Raw genomic sequence first — 22,692 nt, forward strand, 5'->3', positions numbered from 1 at the left:
CACCCGAGGTAACCTGTTGGTGTGGCCTAGGACCCTGCTCACAATCACCTCAAGTCCAGAAGACTGGTCTTGTAAGTTGCGCTGCTGTGAAGTACCTCATTGCCATGATTTTTTACTCTCCCATAGAGTAACACTGCAGCTACAGAAAAATGCACTAAGGGGCTTATTTACACGCCCCTTGCGCTGCCGTGCATCACCTTTTTATACAAGAAAATGTGAGAGACCAGCCACGCAAGAGGCTTGTAAATAAGCTCCCTAAGTGCCGACTTTTGAAAGCTCAAAACATTCCTAGCTCGAAAAGTGATCTTGGTATCTAAATTTATATAAAAATATGTATTATTTTTACGAATTGGTGTTGGATTTATTTATTGAGTGTGATGTCTCACTTACTGCCTATGCGTGTTTCTTACATGCTTACCACTACTCTCTGATATGCCCAACTGCTCACCCGCACTACCACAAAAGAGACCATCTGGGATGTCAGTTGTGCCTCTGTGATATCTTTGGGGTTTGCCTGGACTCTTTGCACAGTGAAACTCTTTTTGGCCCACTATATAAAGAGACAGCTTCCTACACAGTTATATTCATTCTATGTTATAGATATATGCCCTCTTTCTGTCCACATCTCGTCCTTCTGCATATCTTACTCCTCACCACTTCCCTCTTCAGGACCCTCTTTTCACTCTCTCCTGAATGCACTTTGTTGCATCTCCTCCACTTCTCCACACCCAATGCACTCTCTCACCAGTAACAATGCATTTTTGTTTACTTTTGGCTTGTCATTAGTTAGGCACCTGTGTACCTCCTTAAAACATATTTACAATTGCAATTGAAATATGTGACCATTGCTATGTGCCCTCTGCAGAGGCCAAGTTTTAGAAATGGGGTCTAGTTGGCAGTCAGTTTGCACCCTGTCCAAATAAGGATCCTCACTCTAGTCAGGATAAGGGAGATATCCGCTCAGATAACCCCTGCTCACCCTCTTGGTAGCTTGGCACGAGCAGTCAGGCTTATCTCACAAGCAATGTGTAAAGCATATGCACATAACACACAGTAATAAGTGAAAACACTACAAAAGGACGCCACCCCAGTATTAGAAAAATAGCCAATGTTTACCTGTGCAAAACAAGACCAAAACGATAAAAAAACAACATACAGGGCCTCATTACAACCCTGGCGGTCATAGACCGCCAGGGTGGAGGCAGGAGGTAGCACCGCCAACAGGCTGGCGGTGCTACATCAGGTATTCCGCCGCGGTCGCACAGCCGGGTCCGGCGGTTTCCCGCCGGATTTCCCCTGGCTGGGGGAATCCTCCATGGAGGCGCTGCATGCAGCGCCGCCATGGGGATTCCGACCCCCTTCCAGCCAGCCTGTTCCTGTCGGTTTACACCGCCAGGAAGAGGCTGGCGGGAACGGGTGTCGTGGGGCCCCTGGGGGCCCATTAAGATTTTCAGTGTCTGCTTGGCAGACACTGAAAATCGCGACGGGTGCAACTGCACCCGTCGCACCCCAGCAAATCCGCCGGCTCCATTCGGAGCCGGCTTCATCTTTGCTGGGGCTTTCCCGCTGGGCCGGCGGGCGATCTTTTGAAGATCGCCCGCCAGCCCAGCGGGAAAGTTAGAATGGTCCCCGCGGTCATTTGACCGCGGGGCGGTGTTTGGGCGGTTTCCGCCCGCCGCCCGCCGGGGTCAGAATGACCCACACAGTGTTAAAGATATGAATTTTGCAAGATTTACACAAAAATACAGTTCCTTGAAGTCCATAGCTCCACCTGCGGCTATCATGGCGTAAAGATCAACAAAACCAACAGTTTAGGCCAGCAGCGGTGTTGCGGGCCAGCAAAGGTGTCAGGAAGACCCGCAAAACAGAACCTTTGGAATTGCAGGGCATCGTGATCCTTGCAGTGAGCTCCAGAGAGAGGCATTGCTGGCATTGCGATGTCGGTTACGGAGTCGGTGCGGGTGTTGTCAGGCCCTTGAAGTCACACGTGTGCGGATCGAACTCTGGGCTGATGAAGTCAGGAGCGCTGGCATGGATGGCGTCGGGGCTGCCGTGCGGTGTGGGATGATGCAACGTGCGGTGCCCACAGGTCACAGTGCAGGCAGCGGCTCAGTGATGGCATCCAGCTGCAACGGTGAGACCATGGCTGCGGTGTGAAGTGGGGCGGTGCAACGTGCGGTGTCACCAGGTCACGGCGTTGCTGAAGCGCTGTCGTCGGTAGGCCCAAGCCAGCGGTGTGGGACAGGGCGGTGCTTCGTGACCCTCAAGAGCGTTGTCCACAGGCCACGGTGCAGGCAGGATGCCTGGTGACACACTGGAGTCGATGATGCTGGCGTCGGTTGACTGGGGCTGCAGTGTGGGACAGGACGGCGTTGGCGAGACCAGGGTCGCAGTGCGAAGCGGGGCAATGCAACTCTGTGCGCCGTTGGCAGGTCACGGTGCAGGCCAGCAGCGTCGTTAGCAGCGTCGCTGTGGTTTCTCCTCTTGAGCAGCACAAAACACACAGTTCCCAGTACTGCAGGTCAAGGAAATTGAAGTCTTTGGTGTCCCTGAGACTTACAACAGGAGGCAAGCTCTACTCCAAGCCCTTGGAGAACTTTCTCAAGAAGGACACACAGCAAAGTTCACTCTTTGCAGTCTTTTAAGGCAGAAGCAGCAACTGCAGGCCAGTTCAGCAAAGCAACTCAACAAATGGACAGTACTCCTCCTCCAGCTCTTCAGCTCTTCTCCTTGGCAGAGGTTCCTCTAGATTCCAGAAATATTCTAAACGTCTAGGGTTTGGGGTATTCTTCTTATACCCCTTTCTGCCTTTGAAGTTGGCAAACTTCAAAGCAAAGCCTCAAGTGTTTGCAAGATCCTTCCTTGTCCAGGTCAGGCCCCAGACACACACCAGGGGGTCGGAGACTGCATTGTGTGAGGGCAGGCACAGTCCTTTCAAGTGTGAATGACCACTCCGCCCCTCCCTTTCAGCACAGATGGCTCATCGGGATATTCAAGCTACACCCCAGCCCCCTTTGTGTCACTGTCTACAGGAGAGTTGTGAACAGCCCAACTGTCAAACTAATCCAGACGGGGAATCCACAAACAGGCAGAGTCACAGAATGGTTTAAGCAAGAAAATGCTTACTTTCTAAAAGTGGCATTTTCAAACAAACAATTTAAAAACCAACTTCACTAAAAGATGTATTTGTAAATTGTGAGTTCAGAGACCCTAAACTCCACATTTTTATCTGCTCTCAAAGGGAATCTGTGTTTTAAGGATATTTAAAGGCAGCCCCCATGTTAACCTATGAGAGAGATAGGCCTTGCACAGTGAAAACCAAATTTGGCAGTATTTCCCTGTTAGGACATATAAAAGACACTAGAATATGTCCTACCTTAAACATACCCTGCACCCTGCCCCTGGGGCTACCTCGGGCCTACCTTAGGGGTGCCTGACATGTAGTAAAACTAAAGGTTTTGGCCTGGCAAGTGGGTACACTTGCCAAGTCGAATTGGCAGTTCAAAACTGCACACAGACACTGCAGTGGCAGGTCTGAGCCATGTTTACAGGGCTACTAATGTGGGTGGCACAACCAGTGCTGCAGGCCCACTAGTAGCATTTGATTTACAGGCCTTGGGCACCTCAAGTGCACTTTACTGGGGACTTACCAGTAAATCAAATATGCCAATCATGGATAAACCAATCAACAGTACAATTTACACAGAGAGCATATGCACTTTAGCACTGTTTTAGCAGTGATAAAGTGCCCAGAGTCCTAAAACTAACAAAAACTGGTCGGAAAAATTAGGAGGAAGGAGGCAAAAAGATTGGGGATGACCCTGCAAAAAGAGCCAGGTGCAACACCAAGGATGTATTCTGAACACCTTTTTGACCCACTTAGAGATCTGGGGGTGATCCAGTCCATTTAAAAACCTGATAACACATATTTTATCTGCCGCTCCTAGCTAGAGGTGGAAGAGCTAATGAAAACTCGAGCCATATGTCACACTCTAATTCGGCTTCAGGTTCATTTGGAACCTTGAGCCCAAAACGAGCTTTGATGTGGATTCTGCCTGCCATCCATGCTCTGACCTAAAGTGTCAAGTATTAAAGATGAAAACTCCGCCTTTGATGTAAAACAAGAGAGGGAAATAGATACCCCTCTAGTGACTGAATGGCACAATGTGAAATCAGAAAATTTAGCATCTTTCCCCTGCTTCCCCGCTCACCCAAACTACGTGATCTTAGGCAAATATTTTATTTCACTTTGCTTCCTTTTTTTCTTATTACATTTGAGAACACTTAGAAATACGTGAGTTCAGGGTGTGTGCTATACAAGCACCACTTTTGTGTCTGATTTAAATAGACCAGTGGTTCTCAATCTTTTGACTTCTTTGGACTCCCACTTTATCATTACTGGAACACATGGACACCCCACCAAATCATTATTGGAATCTCTGCATCCCCCACTGAGTCATTACTGGAAAGCGGGGACCCCAAACTAAACATTGTCAATGATTTGAACTGCAAAACAATACACAAACAAAATACAGAAACAAGCATTCATCAAACCAATGTACAGATGATAACACATTTTACTTAAACTGCGAACAAATATAAATAAATAAAATAAAAAATGTAATTTTAATAGGAAGGATGGAGATCTTCTAAATTCAATAGAAGCCCCACATCATCCGTACTATATTCTGTTTGATGCACCTGCACTGCTCACATGAATCAATCTGAGGATGTTTAGCCTCCAATTTCAAATTCCTTGACATTTACAGTATGTTTTAAAATTTTCCGTTGCACATTTAGCCAGTTGATTTATTTACACTTTATTAATCGGTTAATATTAATTTTCTAAGCAGTCACAGCCCTCCTGAGAACGCTTCATGGACCCCCTAGGGCTTCCCGGGACACAGGTTGAGAACCACTGAAATAGACTATGCCAGAGTAGCATGCTACTCATCTTAAAGCGTGTCAGTGCCTCACCAGGGGTACAATTACAATAATGTAGCTCTAGGCCACATACAGAGTACACTTGGCAACTGACTTGTCTCTTTAATTCACTAAAGGCATTGTTGTCACGGTGGGCATAGGAGGGCATGGATATTTATAACGTCATGCTTAAAAACTGTCACCTTCAATAAATGCCTCAATGCAGTGATATATTCTGGTGTTCTAAGTTAAAGCCCTTCTAAATGTTATACACGTTTTCGATTTTGAGTCTGTGTCTGATTGTTTTATACAGTGTTTCTTGCAGTTTACTTACCATTCATTTTCAGGGGTTGGCTCGTACGTGGACTCTTAGGGTCAGATGTATCATTAATTACAATAGTGATTACCAAATGCAATTTTTTTGCAAATCGCAATTAAGTAATCGCTATTGGAATGTATGAAACTCCAGGAGTTTTCAAAAGCGATTCACAAGGGCTCGCAAATGGACCTACCTCATTAATATTCATGAGGTAGATCGCAATTTGCCAGCCATTGCGAATGGCTACAATCACAGAGATGGTGGCCTGCTTGGCTCAGTAGACCACTATGTCTGGGATTGCTTTTAAATAAAGCAATCTTTTTTTTTTTTCAAATGCAGCCCGTTTTCCTTAAAGGAAAACAGTATGAGTTTAAAAAAGACAAATGAAAAGTTTTCTTTTAATTTTTTTAAGAGTAGGCAGTGGTCCGTGGGACCACTGCCTATTCTTAAAAAAATTTTTTGCATGCATTCACAAAGGGGAAGGGGTCCCTGAAGGGGTCCCATAGGGACCCCTTCCCCTTTGCAAATGGGTTATCACCAATTTGAAATTGGTGGTAACTGCGATTGTTTTGCAACCACATTCATGGTCACAAAACAATCATACATACCTCTGCGATTCGGTATTAGGAAGGGTCGCCCTTGACACGCCACTTCCTAATACCGAATTGGTATGTAATCGCAAATCCTTCGGTAACAAGTTATCAAATCGCAAATTAAACTTGATACATACCAAGATGTATTTTTGCGATCGCAAACGGCCCAAGATTGCAAAAATGTTGATACATCTGGGGCCATATGTACAAAAGCTTTTTCCCATAGACACAGAATGGGTAAAATCCTTTAGTACATCTGGCCCCTGGTCCTTAAAGCCCATCCAGCCCCTCGTTTCGGCTCGCCCTTTTAATTTGTTATCTCGCCCACCGATACTCTTAGCTGAGGAGTTGATTTGGCCCAAACCAATTTCCTTAATTATCAGTTACACTCGATTTTGTTTAAGCTTCGAAAGCTGCAACACGTTGAAGTAGCAAACACAAACGTCACCCTAGTAAACAGCAGCAGTGTCGCTGCAGCATTCCACCTGGAGTTGGCGGGTTTGTGCTTAGAAGGCGTTTTTTCCACGGGAGGTCAACAGGGTTTTCCGTCTTGTTTTTGATTTCCTTTCGTCAGCAAACCTCGGGGCATTCTGATTGGCTAAAAGAGTCCACCGCCCCCTAACTGCAGGCTTTCTTGAGGCTCCTATGTATTTCTAGGAAATCAGATGCTTCTTGCGCCTTTTTCTTAGAAAGAAATCAGTGGCTAGCTGGGGGTGGCTGCGGGCGGGTTAGGTTGCGAGTTTTTCGCAACCGGATTTTTCTGGAATTTGGCGGAGGGCCACACACGGGACAGTTATGGAAATGTTATTTTGCAAAACAAAATGAAATTTAGCAGTTTCCAGAGTGCACATGTATGCTAGCCTTAAATTATTGCCCTTATGTTCACGACCAGACCAAAATGGTAGCAGACGAGTTTGGGATTTTTGTAGCAAGTGGCAGCTCATTCGTTTGTGACTTAAAAAGTAATTTATGACATTGGGAAACAGACAAAAGTATTTCTCGAGCGAGTTAAATTAAATGCTTTAGATTGTGAGAAACTAACCGCACCATGAGCCTTGTAGAAATACAGGGGCCAAATAACTATGTATTTAGAAAAAGTAGCAAATTGCGCCAGTTGTCTATTACGTACACTCGTGTACGACAGTATTCATTTTCGCTAATTCATTTGTATTTCTATGCATTTAATGCACAATGCACAGTTTATTAACTAGTTCACATCGGAGCTATCTGTAGGCCTGTGGTATTCACGCATTAAATCTATGGGCAGTGATATAAATGGGCAGGTACTGAGTACCTGCACTTCTTTCATTCGGAAGGGATAGTACCGGCACTTCTCTGCACTGCAGCAATACATTTAATGGGAGAGTACTGGCACTTCCCAGCAGCAAACGGGTCCTCTAGTTAGTGAGTACCTGCACTTCTATGTTTCCATTTAAAGCACTGCCTATGTGGCCTAATTATGAGTCCCTTGCACCGCCAGAGCGTCAGTTTTTGTGATGGTCTAGTGGCGCAGACTTCATAATCACATCCATGAGGCCACACAAAGCCACTTTGAGGGGCTTTGAATGGCCTCGTAGATGTGGATTAAGGTAAGCCAACGCAAATCACTGTGTTGCCTTCCTCTGCTCAAGAGAGGCGTTCCATGGGTGATGCGGTGACACGCAACACCCATAGATTTTGACGCTTCCCCAGATTTCCAAAACCATGTAAACCTGGGGATGTGCCAAAACCTTATGCCTCTCAAGGTGATGCATAACGAGGAGAAATAACTTTATTTTGCCTCGTTTTGTCCTCTTTCCGTGTGGCCAGCACACATAGAGGAATACACATTTTAGGATTGTTTTTGTGCAGGAAAGTGCCCCTTCCTGCACAAAAACAATCCTGCTGACAACACAGGCTCTCCTGCACCATGGTGCAAGGGTGCCTGCATTCGCGCTAGGCTGGCAAAATGGTGCCTGTGCAGGGGGAAAGGGGAAGCGTGCACCGTATTGCACAAATATAGTGCATTCCTGCCTTTTCACTTTGGCGTAGGGCAGCGCAGCACGGTGACTTGCTGCATCGCCCTACGCCAAATCCCTGTAAATGAGGGCCTATTTTCCTAACACAGCTTATGATTGTTTTACTCATGAGTAGGGTTAGGTGCATTCTGCAGCTTTAATATTTGAAATGCACATGAGACGAATTAGGTGCATTCTGCAACTTTCATATGTGAGACATTTCACTAACATTCATGTTTGCGCTAGTTCGCTATTTTTCATGCTGACCTTTGGTACATACATTAATTGTACTGTGTTGACTAAGGCACCACACTCGCTTTCCGCTCCACCCTGGTACCAGATGGAGATGAGGGTGACAAGGTCTTACCACCCAGAACATTTTGGAAGGGTGATTCGGGAAACTTCGGCGATAAGCTGATTGGCTAGATTGTGAGTAAGGTTATGGTGGTGATATTCTCATAAATTGTCACGCCTTGTGGAAGGTCTGGGGAAGCGTTTTGGGTTTAGGATAAGTAGGTGGGGAGTTGTAGGTGAGGCTAGTAAAGGTCATAGGTAGTGGTAAGGTAAGGAAGAGTTTGGTAGTATCGTGGTTGGTAGGGAATGGAGAACGGTGGCTAGCTGGGTAGGTGAGGCATTAACTGTATAGTAGGCAGAGGGTAGGACCTGATTGAACACAGGGGTTTGAACTATCCATGGGCCAGACTAAAACGACCCAGGAGGGAGGTTGTGCAGGGGTTCGTGTGGCAGAGATCACTTGCTCACCTTATGGGTTAGGTCCAGGAAGAGAGGATGATGTGAGGGGTTGTAAGAGGCGGGGTTGTAAGAGGCAAGGTTATAGAAGTTGTGGGGGAAATGGAGATAGCATCGCAGCAAGTGTTAGGGTGATTTCCTTCAGGATCCTTACCACTAGGTGGTCAAGTTAAAGCAGTTTCTGGGTCACTCAAGGCGACACGGACAAGTGTGTCCTTGTGGGCAACTGCTGTGTGAGGTGTGGTGGAGTTTGGTTGGTTAAGAGGCGGACCATCTGTGGAAAACAGCCTGCATCATGTTGATGGTGGGCCACATGATGAAAACACTGGTGTATGCTCTGCCAGCGGCCTGGGCGCACCAGAGTTGATGACAAGAAAAATCCCTCCCAAGGTGATGGATGAAACGCTTGAATTAATCTCAGCGACTGGTAATTACTTAAGCCTCATCCTAACATATTTTTCTTTTGCCAGTCATGCCATTTCAGGGAAGATTCAGCTATATGCAAATTAGACATGTTTCTGCTCCAACTGGAACAGCCCAGACTGCCCTGCCAAGCCAGCTCTGAGCCAGAGCACAAGGAACCCAAGACCTGTTTTAGCCTATTTGAGCCACTTTATAGTCAGGTGCAGCCTGGTTCCAATGGAACAGTGAGCATGGGCCCACCACCTGGGCATGACTGGCACACTTATGGAGGCACAAGAAAAATAAAAAAGCATGATGGATGGAATGGTTGAACTATTCTCAGCCACTGGTAATTACTTTGGCAGCACACCAGTCCATCGTTTTTTCACCCATCATGCCACCTCATAGAAGAGCCAGCCTTATGCAAATCAGCCTTAGTCTGTCTTCAATCGGAAAAGTCCAGCCTGAACTACCAAGCCAAATCCAGTCCAAACTGGTCTTCAAGCAACCCAAGACCAGTTCTGGACTATTTTGTCCTCTTCAGTCAAGTGCATTATCGACACACAATGGAAGCGTGCTGTGTGTCACCTCAAATCTATTTACAGAGATGGCAGCACCCCTTGTTGTGGAGGGGCTGCTAACATAGTAACTGGCAGGAAGGAGGAGAGTGGGACCAAAAGCTAGGGTCTAGAGGCAGGTTATGGTGATGAAGGCACAGAGAGGGGGTGAGGGCTCTGCAGTCCATGTGACAGGCCATCTTATGTTTTTTCAAATGTTGGACAAGCCAGGAACAAGGTGTCACGGTTCCGGGCAGGTCTGATCAGAACTCTGGTTGGGACACCCCTTGAGGTCACTGAATATCCTAAAGAGGTAGTGTACTGGGGCAGAAGAGCAGCTAAAGGCATACACGGAAAGGACAGCTATGGACAGGCACAGGAAACAGGAAAGTAAAAGCAGAGCAACCCTTGTGTGAACAAACAGGAAAAGGATTACTAATGGACAAACACGATGGGGTTGTACACAGAGCAGGGCGCAGAACCTCCCACAGTGACAGGGAATGTCAATGCCTCTGTGCAGTTTGCTCTTACAGATAGTCACCCTGCCAGCCCCATAGAAAGGAGGCAGCAGAAGTGATTCTGTCTCTGGACCCTAGAGCACAAACAAGGATAGTACTTACATACACAGGACACGCTCTTGTGGGTCCAGCTGGAAACACAGTGGCGATTCCTGAGAAAACAGCAATAGCACACTGTCACTGTTAGGCACGAAAGACAACGTATAACACTAGACAAGGATGGGGGCTGGAATTGCCTCCTGGAAACCAGGAGCCAACCCCAGTACAAAGGAGGACACTTATACACTGGTGAAGACTGATAGAACACTTACCAGACACAAATAACCAAGAAGAAACAGAAACAGAAGGTAACAAACTAAGAGGCAGAGGCAAGAACTGGGAACAGGCTCAGGCTGAAGCAAAGGCAGGACTAGGACTTGAAAACAGGGTGCAAACATCTGTCTGGAACAAACAGAGATAGGACTGGGAAACTGAGAGCAGGCACTGGCTGGAACAGGCAAGGCCAGGGCTGGAATACAGGAAGTAGGTATAGCAGTAAACAGGACTGGGAAACAGAGAGCAGGTTCAGGCTGAAACAAGGCAGGAGCAGGGCAGAGAAACAGGGAGCAGGCTCTGGAAGAAACAAACAGGTACAAGGCTAAGAGATAGGGGGCAGACTCTGGCTGGAACAATCAGGAGCAGGGCAGAGAAACAGGAAACAGGATCAAGCTGGAACAGCACAGGAACAAAACTGGAACACCATCCGACAAGGGGTCTGCAACACAAAGGAATCAAACTCCAATGCACGACAGGGATCTTGAGGAAATGGCTGCTTATAAGCAGTTCCAAGCTGGGCTGCAAGGAGAAGTCTCAGGTGTGTGTAGTTTCAGACAACTTGCAAGTCCTGGAGGAGAGGATCCGGTGAAAAGGAGCAACTGGACTTCTTCCATAGAAAACAATGGGAAACAGAATCCAGGCTTTCCTGACTACCAGGCTGTGCATTATGGGATTTGCAGTCCCAATAAGCAAATGTAGTACTACACAAGTGTACCATGGTGAAAAGAGAAACAAATAGGAGTCAGCAAGGGACTCTAGATAAGTGTTTAAGGTGATTCCCAGGCTTCCGACAGTCCCCTTACAGCACCCCCTAGTGATGGGACAACAGAGTCGTAACACAAGGCCCCAGATTTTTAGAAAATTGAGTGTTGGTGCAGAGATTGAGGAGCGTTTGATGGATAATGTGATCGAGAGAGAGCATATTTAAGGTGAAAGTAGGAAAGATAGGGCTTCATTAATGTGGAGTAGATGAAAGATAGATGGGTATTATTAGAGGAGGAAGGTGAAGAGGATCTAGTGCAGGAAAGGTTTAGAGCAACTTGTGGGGTTTCAAGTTGAGGTAACACTTCCATGTCCAGTGGCCCTGAAAGGCTGGTTGGCTCAGTGCTGCAGAGGGAGTCCAGCGACAGCCTGCAGTCCCCGGCAAAGTATTGCACGGCTTGTGAGTGCTGGTCTGATGTGAGGAATAGATCCAGCATTACCTCCTTAACAACAGTATCAAACATAAAATGGCATTGTATGATGATTGATGGTGTTGTGGGTGATGGAAAGGTGCCCAGCATGAGCAAGGGTGCCAGTGTGGGTGGTGGCTGTGTTGGTGGGCTTGTTGCTGAATCAGGTGAAGGCACAGATGGACTGTGACTGAGGAGAGTGCTGCAGAGACAGAGAAAGGAGAGATTTTGGTGCAAGAAGTGAATGTTTCAGAAGAGGTCATTATTTGGTGACACGCAGGTATGCAAAGAAAAGGGGATGAAGGTGCTAATGTGAGAGGAAGTACTGGTTTTCAGAGTCGGGATGATGAGAGGAAAGAGAAATCATTCCAACAGAACAGCTTTTGAGAAGCAGCAAGGGCTATTTAGCAAGAAAAAACAAGAAAGCTGACTTAAAATAGGTAGGCAAAAATGGTGGGGTTCATGAAGTGACAGGAAGAATAGTGGAAAAGGTGATCAAAATGGTTTCAGTGAAGACAAAGTAGGAGAAGGAATGCAAAAGTCAACAGATGCATTGGTATCATGCCACGATGAAGGAAACAGTGAAAAGTTGGGTGGTACAAAAATCTCTTGAGAGGGTTCAGCATAAATGAGGGGGACAAAATTGTTTGAAGCCAGAGGTTTTCAAGGGTGGTAAGACAGGAAGCAAGAGTGACTAAGGTGAAAGAAAAAAAATGGTCTTATATGGCTATTACAATTTCTTTGGAGGTCACACTTATCACAATCAACCAAAGATAAGATCTGCATGGTGGCGTTTGTGGATATTTTCTGGTTGTTTAATCATGAGATTCAGGACAAGGACGGTATAAGGAGGCAGCAGGAGAATTGGCGAGGAGGTTAAGGGTGCCTTTTGAGCATTGAAAATTGGACATCAGCTTTTTGATCTATAATAGTGTGTACTTCCGAATGCCATCCAGAGTGATGCAATGTGTTGTTCTAGTACATGGACGTTGGGCAGAGAGCCCATTTGGACTATGTTAGTGGCATTGCTACCATATGATGAGGAGTTCGGAACCAGATTAGCGATGACTCTGGACAAAGAGTGAGGTGTAGTAGACAGTGGATTATGGTTACAGTGGATGACCCAATGAAGGCAGTCTCATCGGTTCACGGCCAGTAATCTACATATTCAATATAAGCCCTTTCAAAACTGTCCCACCAGGTATGGGGTGGGTAGTGTCAGGAGAGGATTGTTGCCACCCCAGAATGGAGCAAATTGCACATTTAGGAGGGGAGCTGTACACACGAGCAATGCAAAATCTGGCATAGTTTTAAAAACTGCAGTGGGAAGCAGCCCTTGGTGAAATGCCTTGATTAGATCCCAGTATCACACCCAGGACAAGAGGGTAGCGGCAGAGGATTGCGATTTGTTAGAGAAAATGGGGGCTACACCAATTGATGTTAGTAAGTTAAGATATTGGTTGTCTTTTTATCCTGATAGAGAAGATGCTGATACACAGGAGTTGGGTTTTAAAGCTGGTTTTATGCTGAGTTATCAATGACCTAGGGAGTGACAGTGGGTGGAGAACTGAAAATCTGTGAAGGAAATTAGTTGCTGGTGAGGATGGAAGTAGCTAAGAACGTGTAGACAGAGAGATGGTAGGCCCTTTTGATTTTTGGCCATTTAAGGGACTTGGGGCCATATGCACGAAAGCTTTTTCCCATAGACACAGAATGGGTAAAATCCTTTGGTACATCTGCCCTTGATGAGTTCACTGCTTAGAGTAGTTCATAACAAGTGGGAAAGAGAATATCAGATTATACAGCATATGATGTGGCCTAAAAGTTTGTCCATTAAGGATTTATCTGCCCTGGACAATATCTGTGGGTGATGCCATTGTTCGGGTCAGGAGTTGGCGCTGTATTGGATAAAACTAACATAAAGCCAGCATTTTATTTGTTGCCAGTCCACCCATATTATTTCCCCCTTCTAGGTATGAAGGTTGAAGGGCATATTTGTGTGGCAAAAGCATTGACAATAGGGTGTTCTGATTTATGCCCCCTTTTGAAATATTTAGCAGGTTTTTACACTGGCTCTTTAAGTTCTGGACTGGTTTTCAACATGTGACTCACTATTTAGATGATTTCTTTTTGTGGTCAGAATCATCTGTTGTAGAGCACTGTAATGTTTTCTGGAATCAGTGTATGAACTTTGTGTACCCTTGGCTTCTGAGAAAATAGAGGGCTCCTCGTGTTGTTTCTTTTTTTGAGGGCAGAGTTAGAGAAGCTGAAGATGGAAGTGTGTTTGTCTCAGATTGTGAAGTTGTTGCCATTGCTGGGGAATACCTTAGTGGCCTAGAAGCTGAAGGGTGGAAGGTGAAAGCTTCTTTGGGGCACCTACATTTCGCATGAAGGTGGGTCATGCTTTTTATGGGATATTGACATTTTGAATGTTCTGTGTGCTTCTGCTGCATCACCGGGTGCACTTCAATGCAGGTGTAAGAGCGTATTTGAAAGTTTGAATTTGAGAATTTAACCTTGTGACTGTGCTTGGTGGAGGATGAATAGCTTTGGGAGGTCTAGATTTTCTCAGGCACAGCATGTTCCAGAGGTTTTGGTCTTTTTTCAGAAGGGAGACGGTGTACTAAGCATTGACCATAGGATTAGTTGAAGCCCAGAAAGACGACTGCGTTTCTGGAATGTTTTCAGCTAATGGTGGCTATGTTTATTTAGGGGCGTGTGTTAGCCAGAAGGAGAGGCATCCTTAATGCGGTCATTCATACAGTGGTGTCTTTAGCTGATACCCAGAAAGTCAGAGATGACAGAGTTCTGAAGTTGCTAAGGATCTTCTTATTAGGTTGTTTGAAGTTTACTATTGTTTTTTAGAGTAAGGTATGTTTTTGGTATAAACAATACCATTGCAGATTCTTTGTTTCATTTGCAATAGCAGAGGTTCCATAAACCTGCACCGGGAGGGGCAGTAGAGAAGACAGATAAGCCACTGAAGTTATGGGATCTAGGATGCTTAGGGCTGTGCAGTTGGCTGAAAGACCTATTGCTGTTTCTACAAAGAAAGCCTATTAACAAATATGGAGGATGTTTTTGGAAACCAGGTGCCGTGGAGGTATGATGGGGATAGGAAGGGATACATTGGAGAGATGATGTGTGTTAGACCTGTCAGTTCTTGGCATGGTTTCCCCTTTTGTTTTGGCTTCTGACCTTCTGTTTTTGATCCTTTGCTGGATTTCATTTATGCTGGCTTTAGGACTCTAGGCTTTACCATTGCTGACCAGTGCTAAAGTGCAAGTGCTCTCTGTCCAAACAGTATTGGTGATTGGTGTAGGAAAATACCACTGTTGGCATGGTGCCCCCTAACTTTTTGCCTTTTGTTGATGCAAGTTATGATTGAAAGTGTGCTGGGACCCTGCTAACCAGGCCCCAGCACCAGTGTTCTTTCCCTAAAACTGTACCTTTGTCTCCACAATTGGCACAGCCTTGGCACACAGATAAGTCCCTTGTAAATGGTACCCCTGGTTCCAAGGGCCCTGTGGCCAGGGAAGGTCTCTAAGGGCTGCAGTATGTATTATGCCACCTTGGGGATCCCTCACTCAGCACATGCACACTGCCTCACAGCTTGTGTGTGCTGGTCAGTAGAACAAGACTAAGTAGACATGGCACTCCCATCAGGGTGCCATGCCCACAACCCACTGCCTGTGGCATGGGTAAGTCACCCCTCTAGCAGGCCTTGCAGCCCTAAGGCAGGGTGCACTATACCACAGGTGAGGGCATAGCTGCATGAGCACTATGCCCCTACAGTGTCTAAGCCAATTCTTAGACATTGTAAGTGCAGGGTAGTCATAAAGAGTATATGGTCTGGGAGTTTTTCAAAGTCGAACTCCACAGTTCCATAACGGCTACACTGAGTACTGGGAAGTTTGGTATCAAACTTCTCAGCACAATAAATCCACACTGATGCCAGTGTGGGATTTATTGAGAAATGCACACAGAGGGCATCTTAGTGATGCCCCCTGCATGCAGCCCCCCTGCTAGTGCTAGGCTGACCAGTTTCTGCCAGCCTGCCACATCCAGGCGGGTTTCTGGCCACATGGGGTGAGTGCCTTTGTGCACTCTGTGACCAAGAACAAAGCCTGTCCGGGGTGGAGGTGCCTCCCACCGCCCCCTGCAGGAACTGTAACACCTGGCGGTGAACCTCAAAGGCTCAATGGCTAGTGGAGATGCCCGTCCCCCGGACACAGCCCCCACATTTGGTGTCAAGTCCAAAGGAGATAATGGGAAAAACAAGGAGGAGTCACCCTCCAGCCAGGACAGCCCCTAAGGCAGAGGTCTTCAAACTTGGGGGCGGGCCCCCCTTGGGGGGGCCTCAAGTGATCACAGGGGGGGCGCCGGACTCTGGCCAAAAGAAGCATTACACAGATAACAGGCCTTTGTTTAAAGCAGAAGCATGTTATTGCATCTTTAAAAAGGTAACAGTACTTAACTGCAATGTTTAAATAGGTATAGACATATTTAAACATTGCCATCTTTATACAATAATTACGAAAAATTATGAGGAGGGGGCCCAATAATATTTATTTTTCAGCTTACGGGGGTGCGCATTAAAAAGTTTGGAGACCTCTGCCCTAAGGTGTCCTGAGCTGAGGTGACCCCTTCCTTAGAAAATCATCCATCTTGCTCTGGAGGATTTCCCCCAGTAGGATTAGGGATGTGCTCTCTTCCCCAAAGGGAGAAGGCACAAGGAGGGTGTAGCCACCCGCAGGGACAGTAGCCATAGGCTACGTCCCTCCAGTCCTAAACACACCCCTACATTTAGTATTTAGGGGCGACCCTGAACGCAGGAAACAGATTTCCTGATGACCTAAAGAAGAAGAAGGACTGCTGACCTGAAAGCCCCTCAGAGATGATGGAGACGACAACTGACTTGGCCCCAGCCCTACCGGTCTGTCTCCAGACTCAAAGAACCTGCAACAGCAATGCATCCAGTGGGACCAGCGACCTCTGCCGACTCAGAGGACTGCCCTTCACCTCAAAGGATCAAGAAACTCCAGTGGACAGAGGCTCTGTCTAAACAACAAAGAAGAAACCATCTTTGAAGGGACTCCAGCCTCACTCCTGAACCATGAGTCCCCAACACTCTGCACCCGATGCCCCCAGCTCGTGTCCAGAGAAACCAACACTCCAGCGAGGGCCCCCAGGTGACTCCCACGACGTAGACACCCTCAGATGACCTCCCTGCACCCCTACGGCGACGCCTGCAGAAAGAATCCAGAGGCTCCCCTGACCGCGACTGCCCGGTAACAAAGAACCCGACGCCTGGAAGAAGCACTGCACCCGCAGCCCCCTGGCCTGATAGGAACCAACTACCAGTGAAGGAGTGACCAGCAGGCGGCCCTCATCGTTGCCCAGTTGGTGGCTGGCCCGAGAAGCCCCACTGTGCAATGCCTGCATCGTCAGAGTGACCATCAGGTCCCTCCATTGATTTCTATTAAAAACCCGACACCTACTTTGCACACTGCACCCGGCAGCCCCTGTGCCGCTGAGAGTGTATTTTGTGTCCCTGTTTGGGACCCCCCAGTGCTCTACAAATCCCCCTGGTCTACTCCCCGAGGACGCAGGTACTTACCTGCTAGCAGACCGGAACCGGAGCACCCCTAGTCTCCATAGGTGCCTATGTTATTTGGGCCCCTCTTTTACCTCTGCACCTGACCGGCCCTTTGTTTCTGGTGCTGGGTGTTTGGGGTTGACTTGAACCCCCAATGGTGGGCTGCCTATGCCCCAGAGACTGAACTTGTAAGTGCTTTACTTACCTACTAAACTAACTTGTACTTACCACCCGAGGAACTGTTGATTTTTGCAGTGTCCACTTTTAAAATAGCTTATTGCCATTTTTGCCAAAACTGTGTACCTTACTGTTTTCATTCCAAGTTCTATATTTACCTATGCCAAGTACCTTACAATTTATGTACTTACTTGAATTCTGAATCTTGTAGTTCTAAAATAAAGTAAGAAATTAATATTTTTCTATATAAAAACCTATTGAACTGGTGTTAAGTCTTTGAGTATGTGTTCCTATATATTGCCTGTGTGTGTACAACAAATGCTTAACACTACCCTCTGATAAGCCTACTGCTCTACCACGCTACCACAAATAGAGCATTAGTTTTATCTAGTATTGCCACTATCAACCTCTAATGGGAACCTTTGGACTCTGTGAACACTATCTCTCACTTTGAGGTAGTATATACAGAGCCAACTTCCTACAATTGGTTTATCCATGATTGGCATATTTGATTTACTAGTAAGTCCCTAGTATAGTGCACCATGTGTGCCCAGGGCTTGTAAATCAAATGCTACTAGTGAGCCTGCAGCACTTATTGTGCCAGCCACATGAATAGCCCTGTAAACATGTCTTAGACCTGCCACTGCAGTGCCTGTGTGGGCCGTTTTAAACTGCCATTTCGACCTGACAAGTGCATCCACTTGCCAGGCCCAAACCTTCCCCATTACTACATGCAAGTCACCCCTAGGGCAGGGTGTAGATTATTTAAAAGGTAGAACATTTACTGGTGTATTTTATATGTCCTGATAGTGAAATACTGCTAAATTTGTTTTTCACTATTGCAAAGACTATCTCTCCCATAGTTTAGCATAGGGATTGCCTTGAAATATCTTTTAAGTGTAATTAACCATTGGGAGCAGGTAGAGGTATAGAGTTTGCGGTCTCTGAACTCACAATTTAAAAATACATCTTTTGGTGAAGTTGGTTTTTAAATTGTAAGTTTGAAAATATCACCTTTAGAAAGTGTGCATTTTCTTGCCTAACCATTCTGCGCCTCTTCCTGGCTGTGGAATACACGTCTGGGTCAGGATGACAGTTGGACTTTTTGTGAATTCACTCTAGACAGTCAAGCAAAAGGGAGCTGAAGTGTGCCCTGCATATCCTGATGGGTCTTTCTGGGTGAGAGTGGTGGGAGGAGCTGATACTTGCACCTCAACAGGGCTGCGTGTGTCCTTACACAAAGCAGACCCTAACCCCTGGACTGTGTCTGGGGCCAGGTCAGGAAAGGCAGGGTCTTGTGCACTACAAAGACTTTTCTTCTAAGTTTGCCTACTTCAAAGGCAGAAAAGGGTATAAATACGGAACCTCCGACCCTACAAAGTTAGAATCCTTCTGGACTGAGGTCATTCTGTCAGGAAGAAGAGCTAGAAGCTGTAGGAGGGGCTGCCACTCTGCCGGTTGCTTTGCTGTTCTTTCCTACTGCTTGCTGCTTCTGTCCTGGGAGTGAAAGGTCTAGACTTTGCTTTCTACATCCTGCTTCCAAACGTACTCCAAGGGCTTGGACTGAGCTTGCTTCCTGTTAAGAAGTCTCAGGGACATCATAAACTTCATCTACCAGCACCTTGGCTCTCTTGCTGAGAGTCCTGACTTTTTTTGTGTTGTAGTTTTTTATTGCATTTAACAGCAGATAACATGCCAAACCAATACAATGTGGCATAGTACAACTTTACAAGGCGAAAATAATAGTTAATCCACGTGGGTTGAATTATAAGACAACGATTCATGAATAACATGTTCTAGGGGAGCACAATGGTGTCATCTAAGATACATCTATAGATACATGGCGCACACATCAATGATTGTGGGTCCTAGCATTTTTTTGGGGGGGAGAAGGAAGAAGAAGGAAAAAGAAAAAAGGGAAGGGAAGGGAAAGATGGAGATAGAGAGATTACAGGAAAGACCATGAAGGAAAGGTAGTGAGTAATAGCAATAATGGTGATAGCCAAAATGATACTCCTAATAACAATAATAACAATAATGACCTCAGAGGCAATCGTCAGAAGTCAACCGATCAGAGGATACTAACCTATACTAAGAGAGGGGGGTGGGGAGTGGGAGTTTGGGGGGATGGGAGGTGAAGGGAGGGGGGTAGGGATGGGCAGGGAATATAGGCCTTCCAAGTATTTGCTGATAGAAGGGAGGGGGGACGAGGGGGCATAGAAAATCAACTGTCGGGTTAGGGCAATTTTCCGGAGTTTGTCCGCCCCTTGTGAATCTAGCGTCTCAGTTTATCATCTTCTCCATGGTATGAGTGGGGTAGGGAGATAGGCTTGCATCCGCCATAGGCGTGATTCATCTGGTAATAGCGTGGGCTGTCCAAGGCTGCTTAAGTGGGAATAATAGAAGCTGTTCCCTATTAATCGGGTAGTGCAATAGCAATGGGTGCAGTGGTAAGGATGGTATGAGAGTGGCATGTCTATGTCTTATAGTGTTAGACAAGGGGTAGGAAAAGAAGGGAGAGGGGGAAGAGAATATAAGACACAATACAAAGAAAAAGAAACAAGGAGAAGGAAGAAAGAAGGAGAAAGAGAGAAAAATAGAAAAAAGAAAAAGGAGAGAGATGAGAGGAAAGAAGGAGAGAGTAGAAGAAGAGGGAGAAGAGAGAGAGAAGAAAAAGAAAAAGAAGGACTGGGTGAACAGAAGGGGGGGACCTGGTGAGAGTCCTGACTTGTCAAGTGGTGCCAAATCCATTCCCTGGGCCTTTGGGAGTGAGTTCTGGTGAAACCAAGAAGAAACCATGTATCAACTCCAGGGACGACTTTGGAACCAATGCTGCTGTGTGACTCCGTGCCACTGCCTGCACTGGAGCTGTGGTCTCTGCTGAGTGCAGCAACCAAAGCTGCAGGCCCACACCGCCACAGCGCCTCTGAAGTTCCGTAACAGCGCTAGTCCCAAGTGCTGTGTCACTGATGCCACTGACATCTGACTCTCACTCTGCCGCAGCACCTGTGGCCCGATGGTGTGATCATGACACCGTGAGTCGACCCCTCACATCTTGCTTTGCTGGTTTCATTGACCCTTCCGGGTTGTAAGGAACGGATGCCTCACCACCAACGCCGCATCACCTCCTCTGCAACACTAAGGAGCTGATGTCTCACCTCCCCTTCCTAGCAGTAAGGAACCAACACCTCACCTACCCGGTAGCAGTAAGAAACCAACACCGCACCGGACCCAGCGACACCTCACCTCTCCGACTCCACACATCATCTTTGTTTGTTTATTGTTTTCAAAGGTACTGTACACTTCTTAGTCTGCAGCCTGATGGTGTCCTGGCTCTAGGTGTGTCGAGAACCACGAGACGATGAGCTTGTCTGCAAAAAAAGCAGGTGTGCAGGTCATGATGCATTTGTAAATGCTGCAGCTAGTTTTGAAGATGGTGCGGGCCGGTAAGGGAAGCCACAGGAGTTCCTTCAGGATAGAGGTGATGTGATCAGATTTCTTCCGGGCCTCCAGGAGATGTGTTGCCGCATGTAGGGTATGTTGGATGCACTTAAGTGGTGCCAGTGTGGAGTGTGGAAAGCAATGGAACAGGTGGTTATCAACAACTAGATGCAAGTATACAAGGGCTTAAACAACAGTTCTAGAGTTGCTTTCTGGAAGAAACTGTGTCACTTTCTTCAAATGCAAACTCTGGATCCAGGCCATCTTTGTGTTTTTGGCAATATGTTCTTTAAGGGTGAGGTTAGTGTCCAGGATGGATACAGGTGGCTTTGTTAGAACGATTGGGGTTCAACTTATACTGTTTCTTGTTTGTTTTTCTTAGCAAATAACAGAAATTTTGTCTTGGGTATGTTGAGCTTCATGTAGGTGCTGGACATCCATGATTGGATGATGTACATGTATTGTTTGAGGTGCTCGATGTGTGAAATGAAGAAGATATTCAAGTAGAGTTGTGTATCATTGGCATATTGGTGACTCATTATGCTGTTATTTGCAAGTAGAGCACCATGCAGCTCAGCGTAGTGGTTGAAGGTGACAGGAGACAGCATGGAGCCCTGGGGAATTTCACAGGTGATAGGAATCTTTTGGGTCATAGAAATGCCCATATAAATAAACTGGTGTCTATTGGAAAGGTAGGAGGAGAACCAATAAAGGACAATGCTGGTGAATCCCATTTGAGAGTCCAGGGTGCTTATGACAGTGGGATAACCAACTGTGTCAGTGGCAGCTGAGAGATCCAGCAATATCAGAAGTCAGGGATCATCCTCCTCTGTGGCCAGGAGGGCATTGTCTATAGTGTGTAAGATGGTGCTTCAGGGTCATATGAAGCAAAACTGGTAGTTGTACAGGGGCTGGGTATTATTGATGTTATCATGGAGTTGAGCATAGACTGCTTTATCAATAAAGTTTCAGATGAATGGTAGGTGAGTAAAAGGCAGGTACTTGTCAACAACAGTCAAAGTGCATTAAAAACATATGGAAACTGTGATGCTGCATTCAGTGGGGCAGGGCCAATATGGGTGGGGCGGGGTCAAAGATGTGGCTAAAAAACTAAATATTCTGGAAGTTTTATTGGTCTTTTACCTTCAGGCAGCTACATATACAATATTGTGCAGCTTTTATGAAAATGAAAAATAAAAAAGTTAATCAGTGGAAATTGCACTATAGTACATAATGAAAACCTCTGTTAGGTAATGCACTGCAGAGATCTGTGTGTAACCAGAGAACCACAGAATTAAATCTTTGTTCGTGAAGTGGAGAATAGTGACTTGTCTGTTTTTAGTATTTGAGATTCCAGCCTGTGAAAGAAAGCACTAGGAATATGTAAGTCATTATTTTAATTTTGCATTACACACAGTATAAGAATAACAAAAAAGGTTTAAGATAAAATTGTGCTTCCAAAATATAGTTTTTAGTAATACTCAGGCTGTATGTAATGCAATTTTTTATATAACCGTCCCTTAAAGGAATGCACTTTACAGCTCAGATGGTAACTCCCTTGCTCTACCACTCAAAAAGAATACATCTTTGTCACCACAAAGATTCAAATGATTCAATCAATTAAAGCCTGTATGGGCTTCCAAGCATCTTTACATTTGCATATTAACCAGTTGTGCACATGTACATTTCTTTGAGGTAACCGGGTGCTCTTGCAGGAAAGTGTGTTTATGGTTTTGCTGTCTGCCCACATACACCTTCATTTTCACAGCACAGGAGACTCTCTGCCTCACACTCCAGCTGAAGCATTTAAACTATCAGAATGAACTGTCCCAGGACAGTTGTTGTAGGAAGTTGGCTCTGTATGTGCTATTTCAAAGTAAGGAATAGCATGCACAGAGTCCAAGGGTTCCCCTTAGAGGTAAAATAGTG

The 22,692-nt window shown here is 46.1% G+C and overlaps 1 long non-coding RNA gene across 1 annotated transcript in view; it reads right to left on the reverse strand.

The window, feature by feature from the left end:
- The window catches only part of LOC138297417 (uncharacterized), a 78,313-nt gene extending 72,282 nt beyond the window's left edge, over positions 1-6,031 (reverse strand). Inside the window, exon 1 of the long non-coding RNA XR_011204092.1 lies at positions 5,973-6,031. This is a non-coding gene — a long non-coding RNA (uncharacterized lncRNA). The remainder of the gene's footprint in view (positions 1-5,972) is intronic.
- Positions 6,032-22,692: the final 16,661 nt, after the last annotated feature.

This window comes from Pleurodeles waltl, chromosome 5 (genome assembly GCF_031143425.1).
Source record: "Pleurodeles waltl isolate 20211129_DDA chromosome 5, aPleWal1.hap1.20221129, whole genome shotgun sequence".
NCBI lineage: Eukaryota > Metazoa > Chordata > Amphibia > Caudata > Salamandridae > Pleurodeles > Pleurodeles waltl.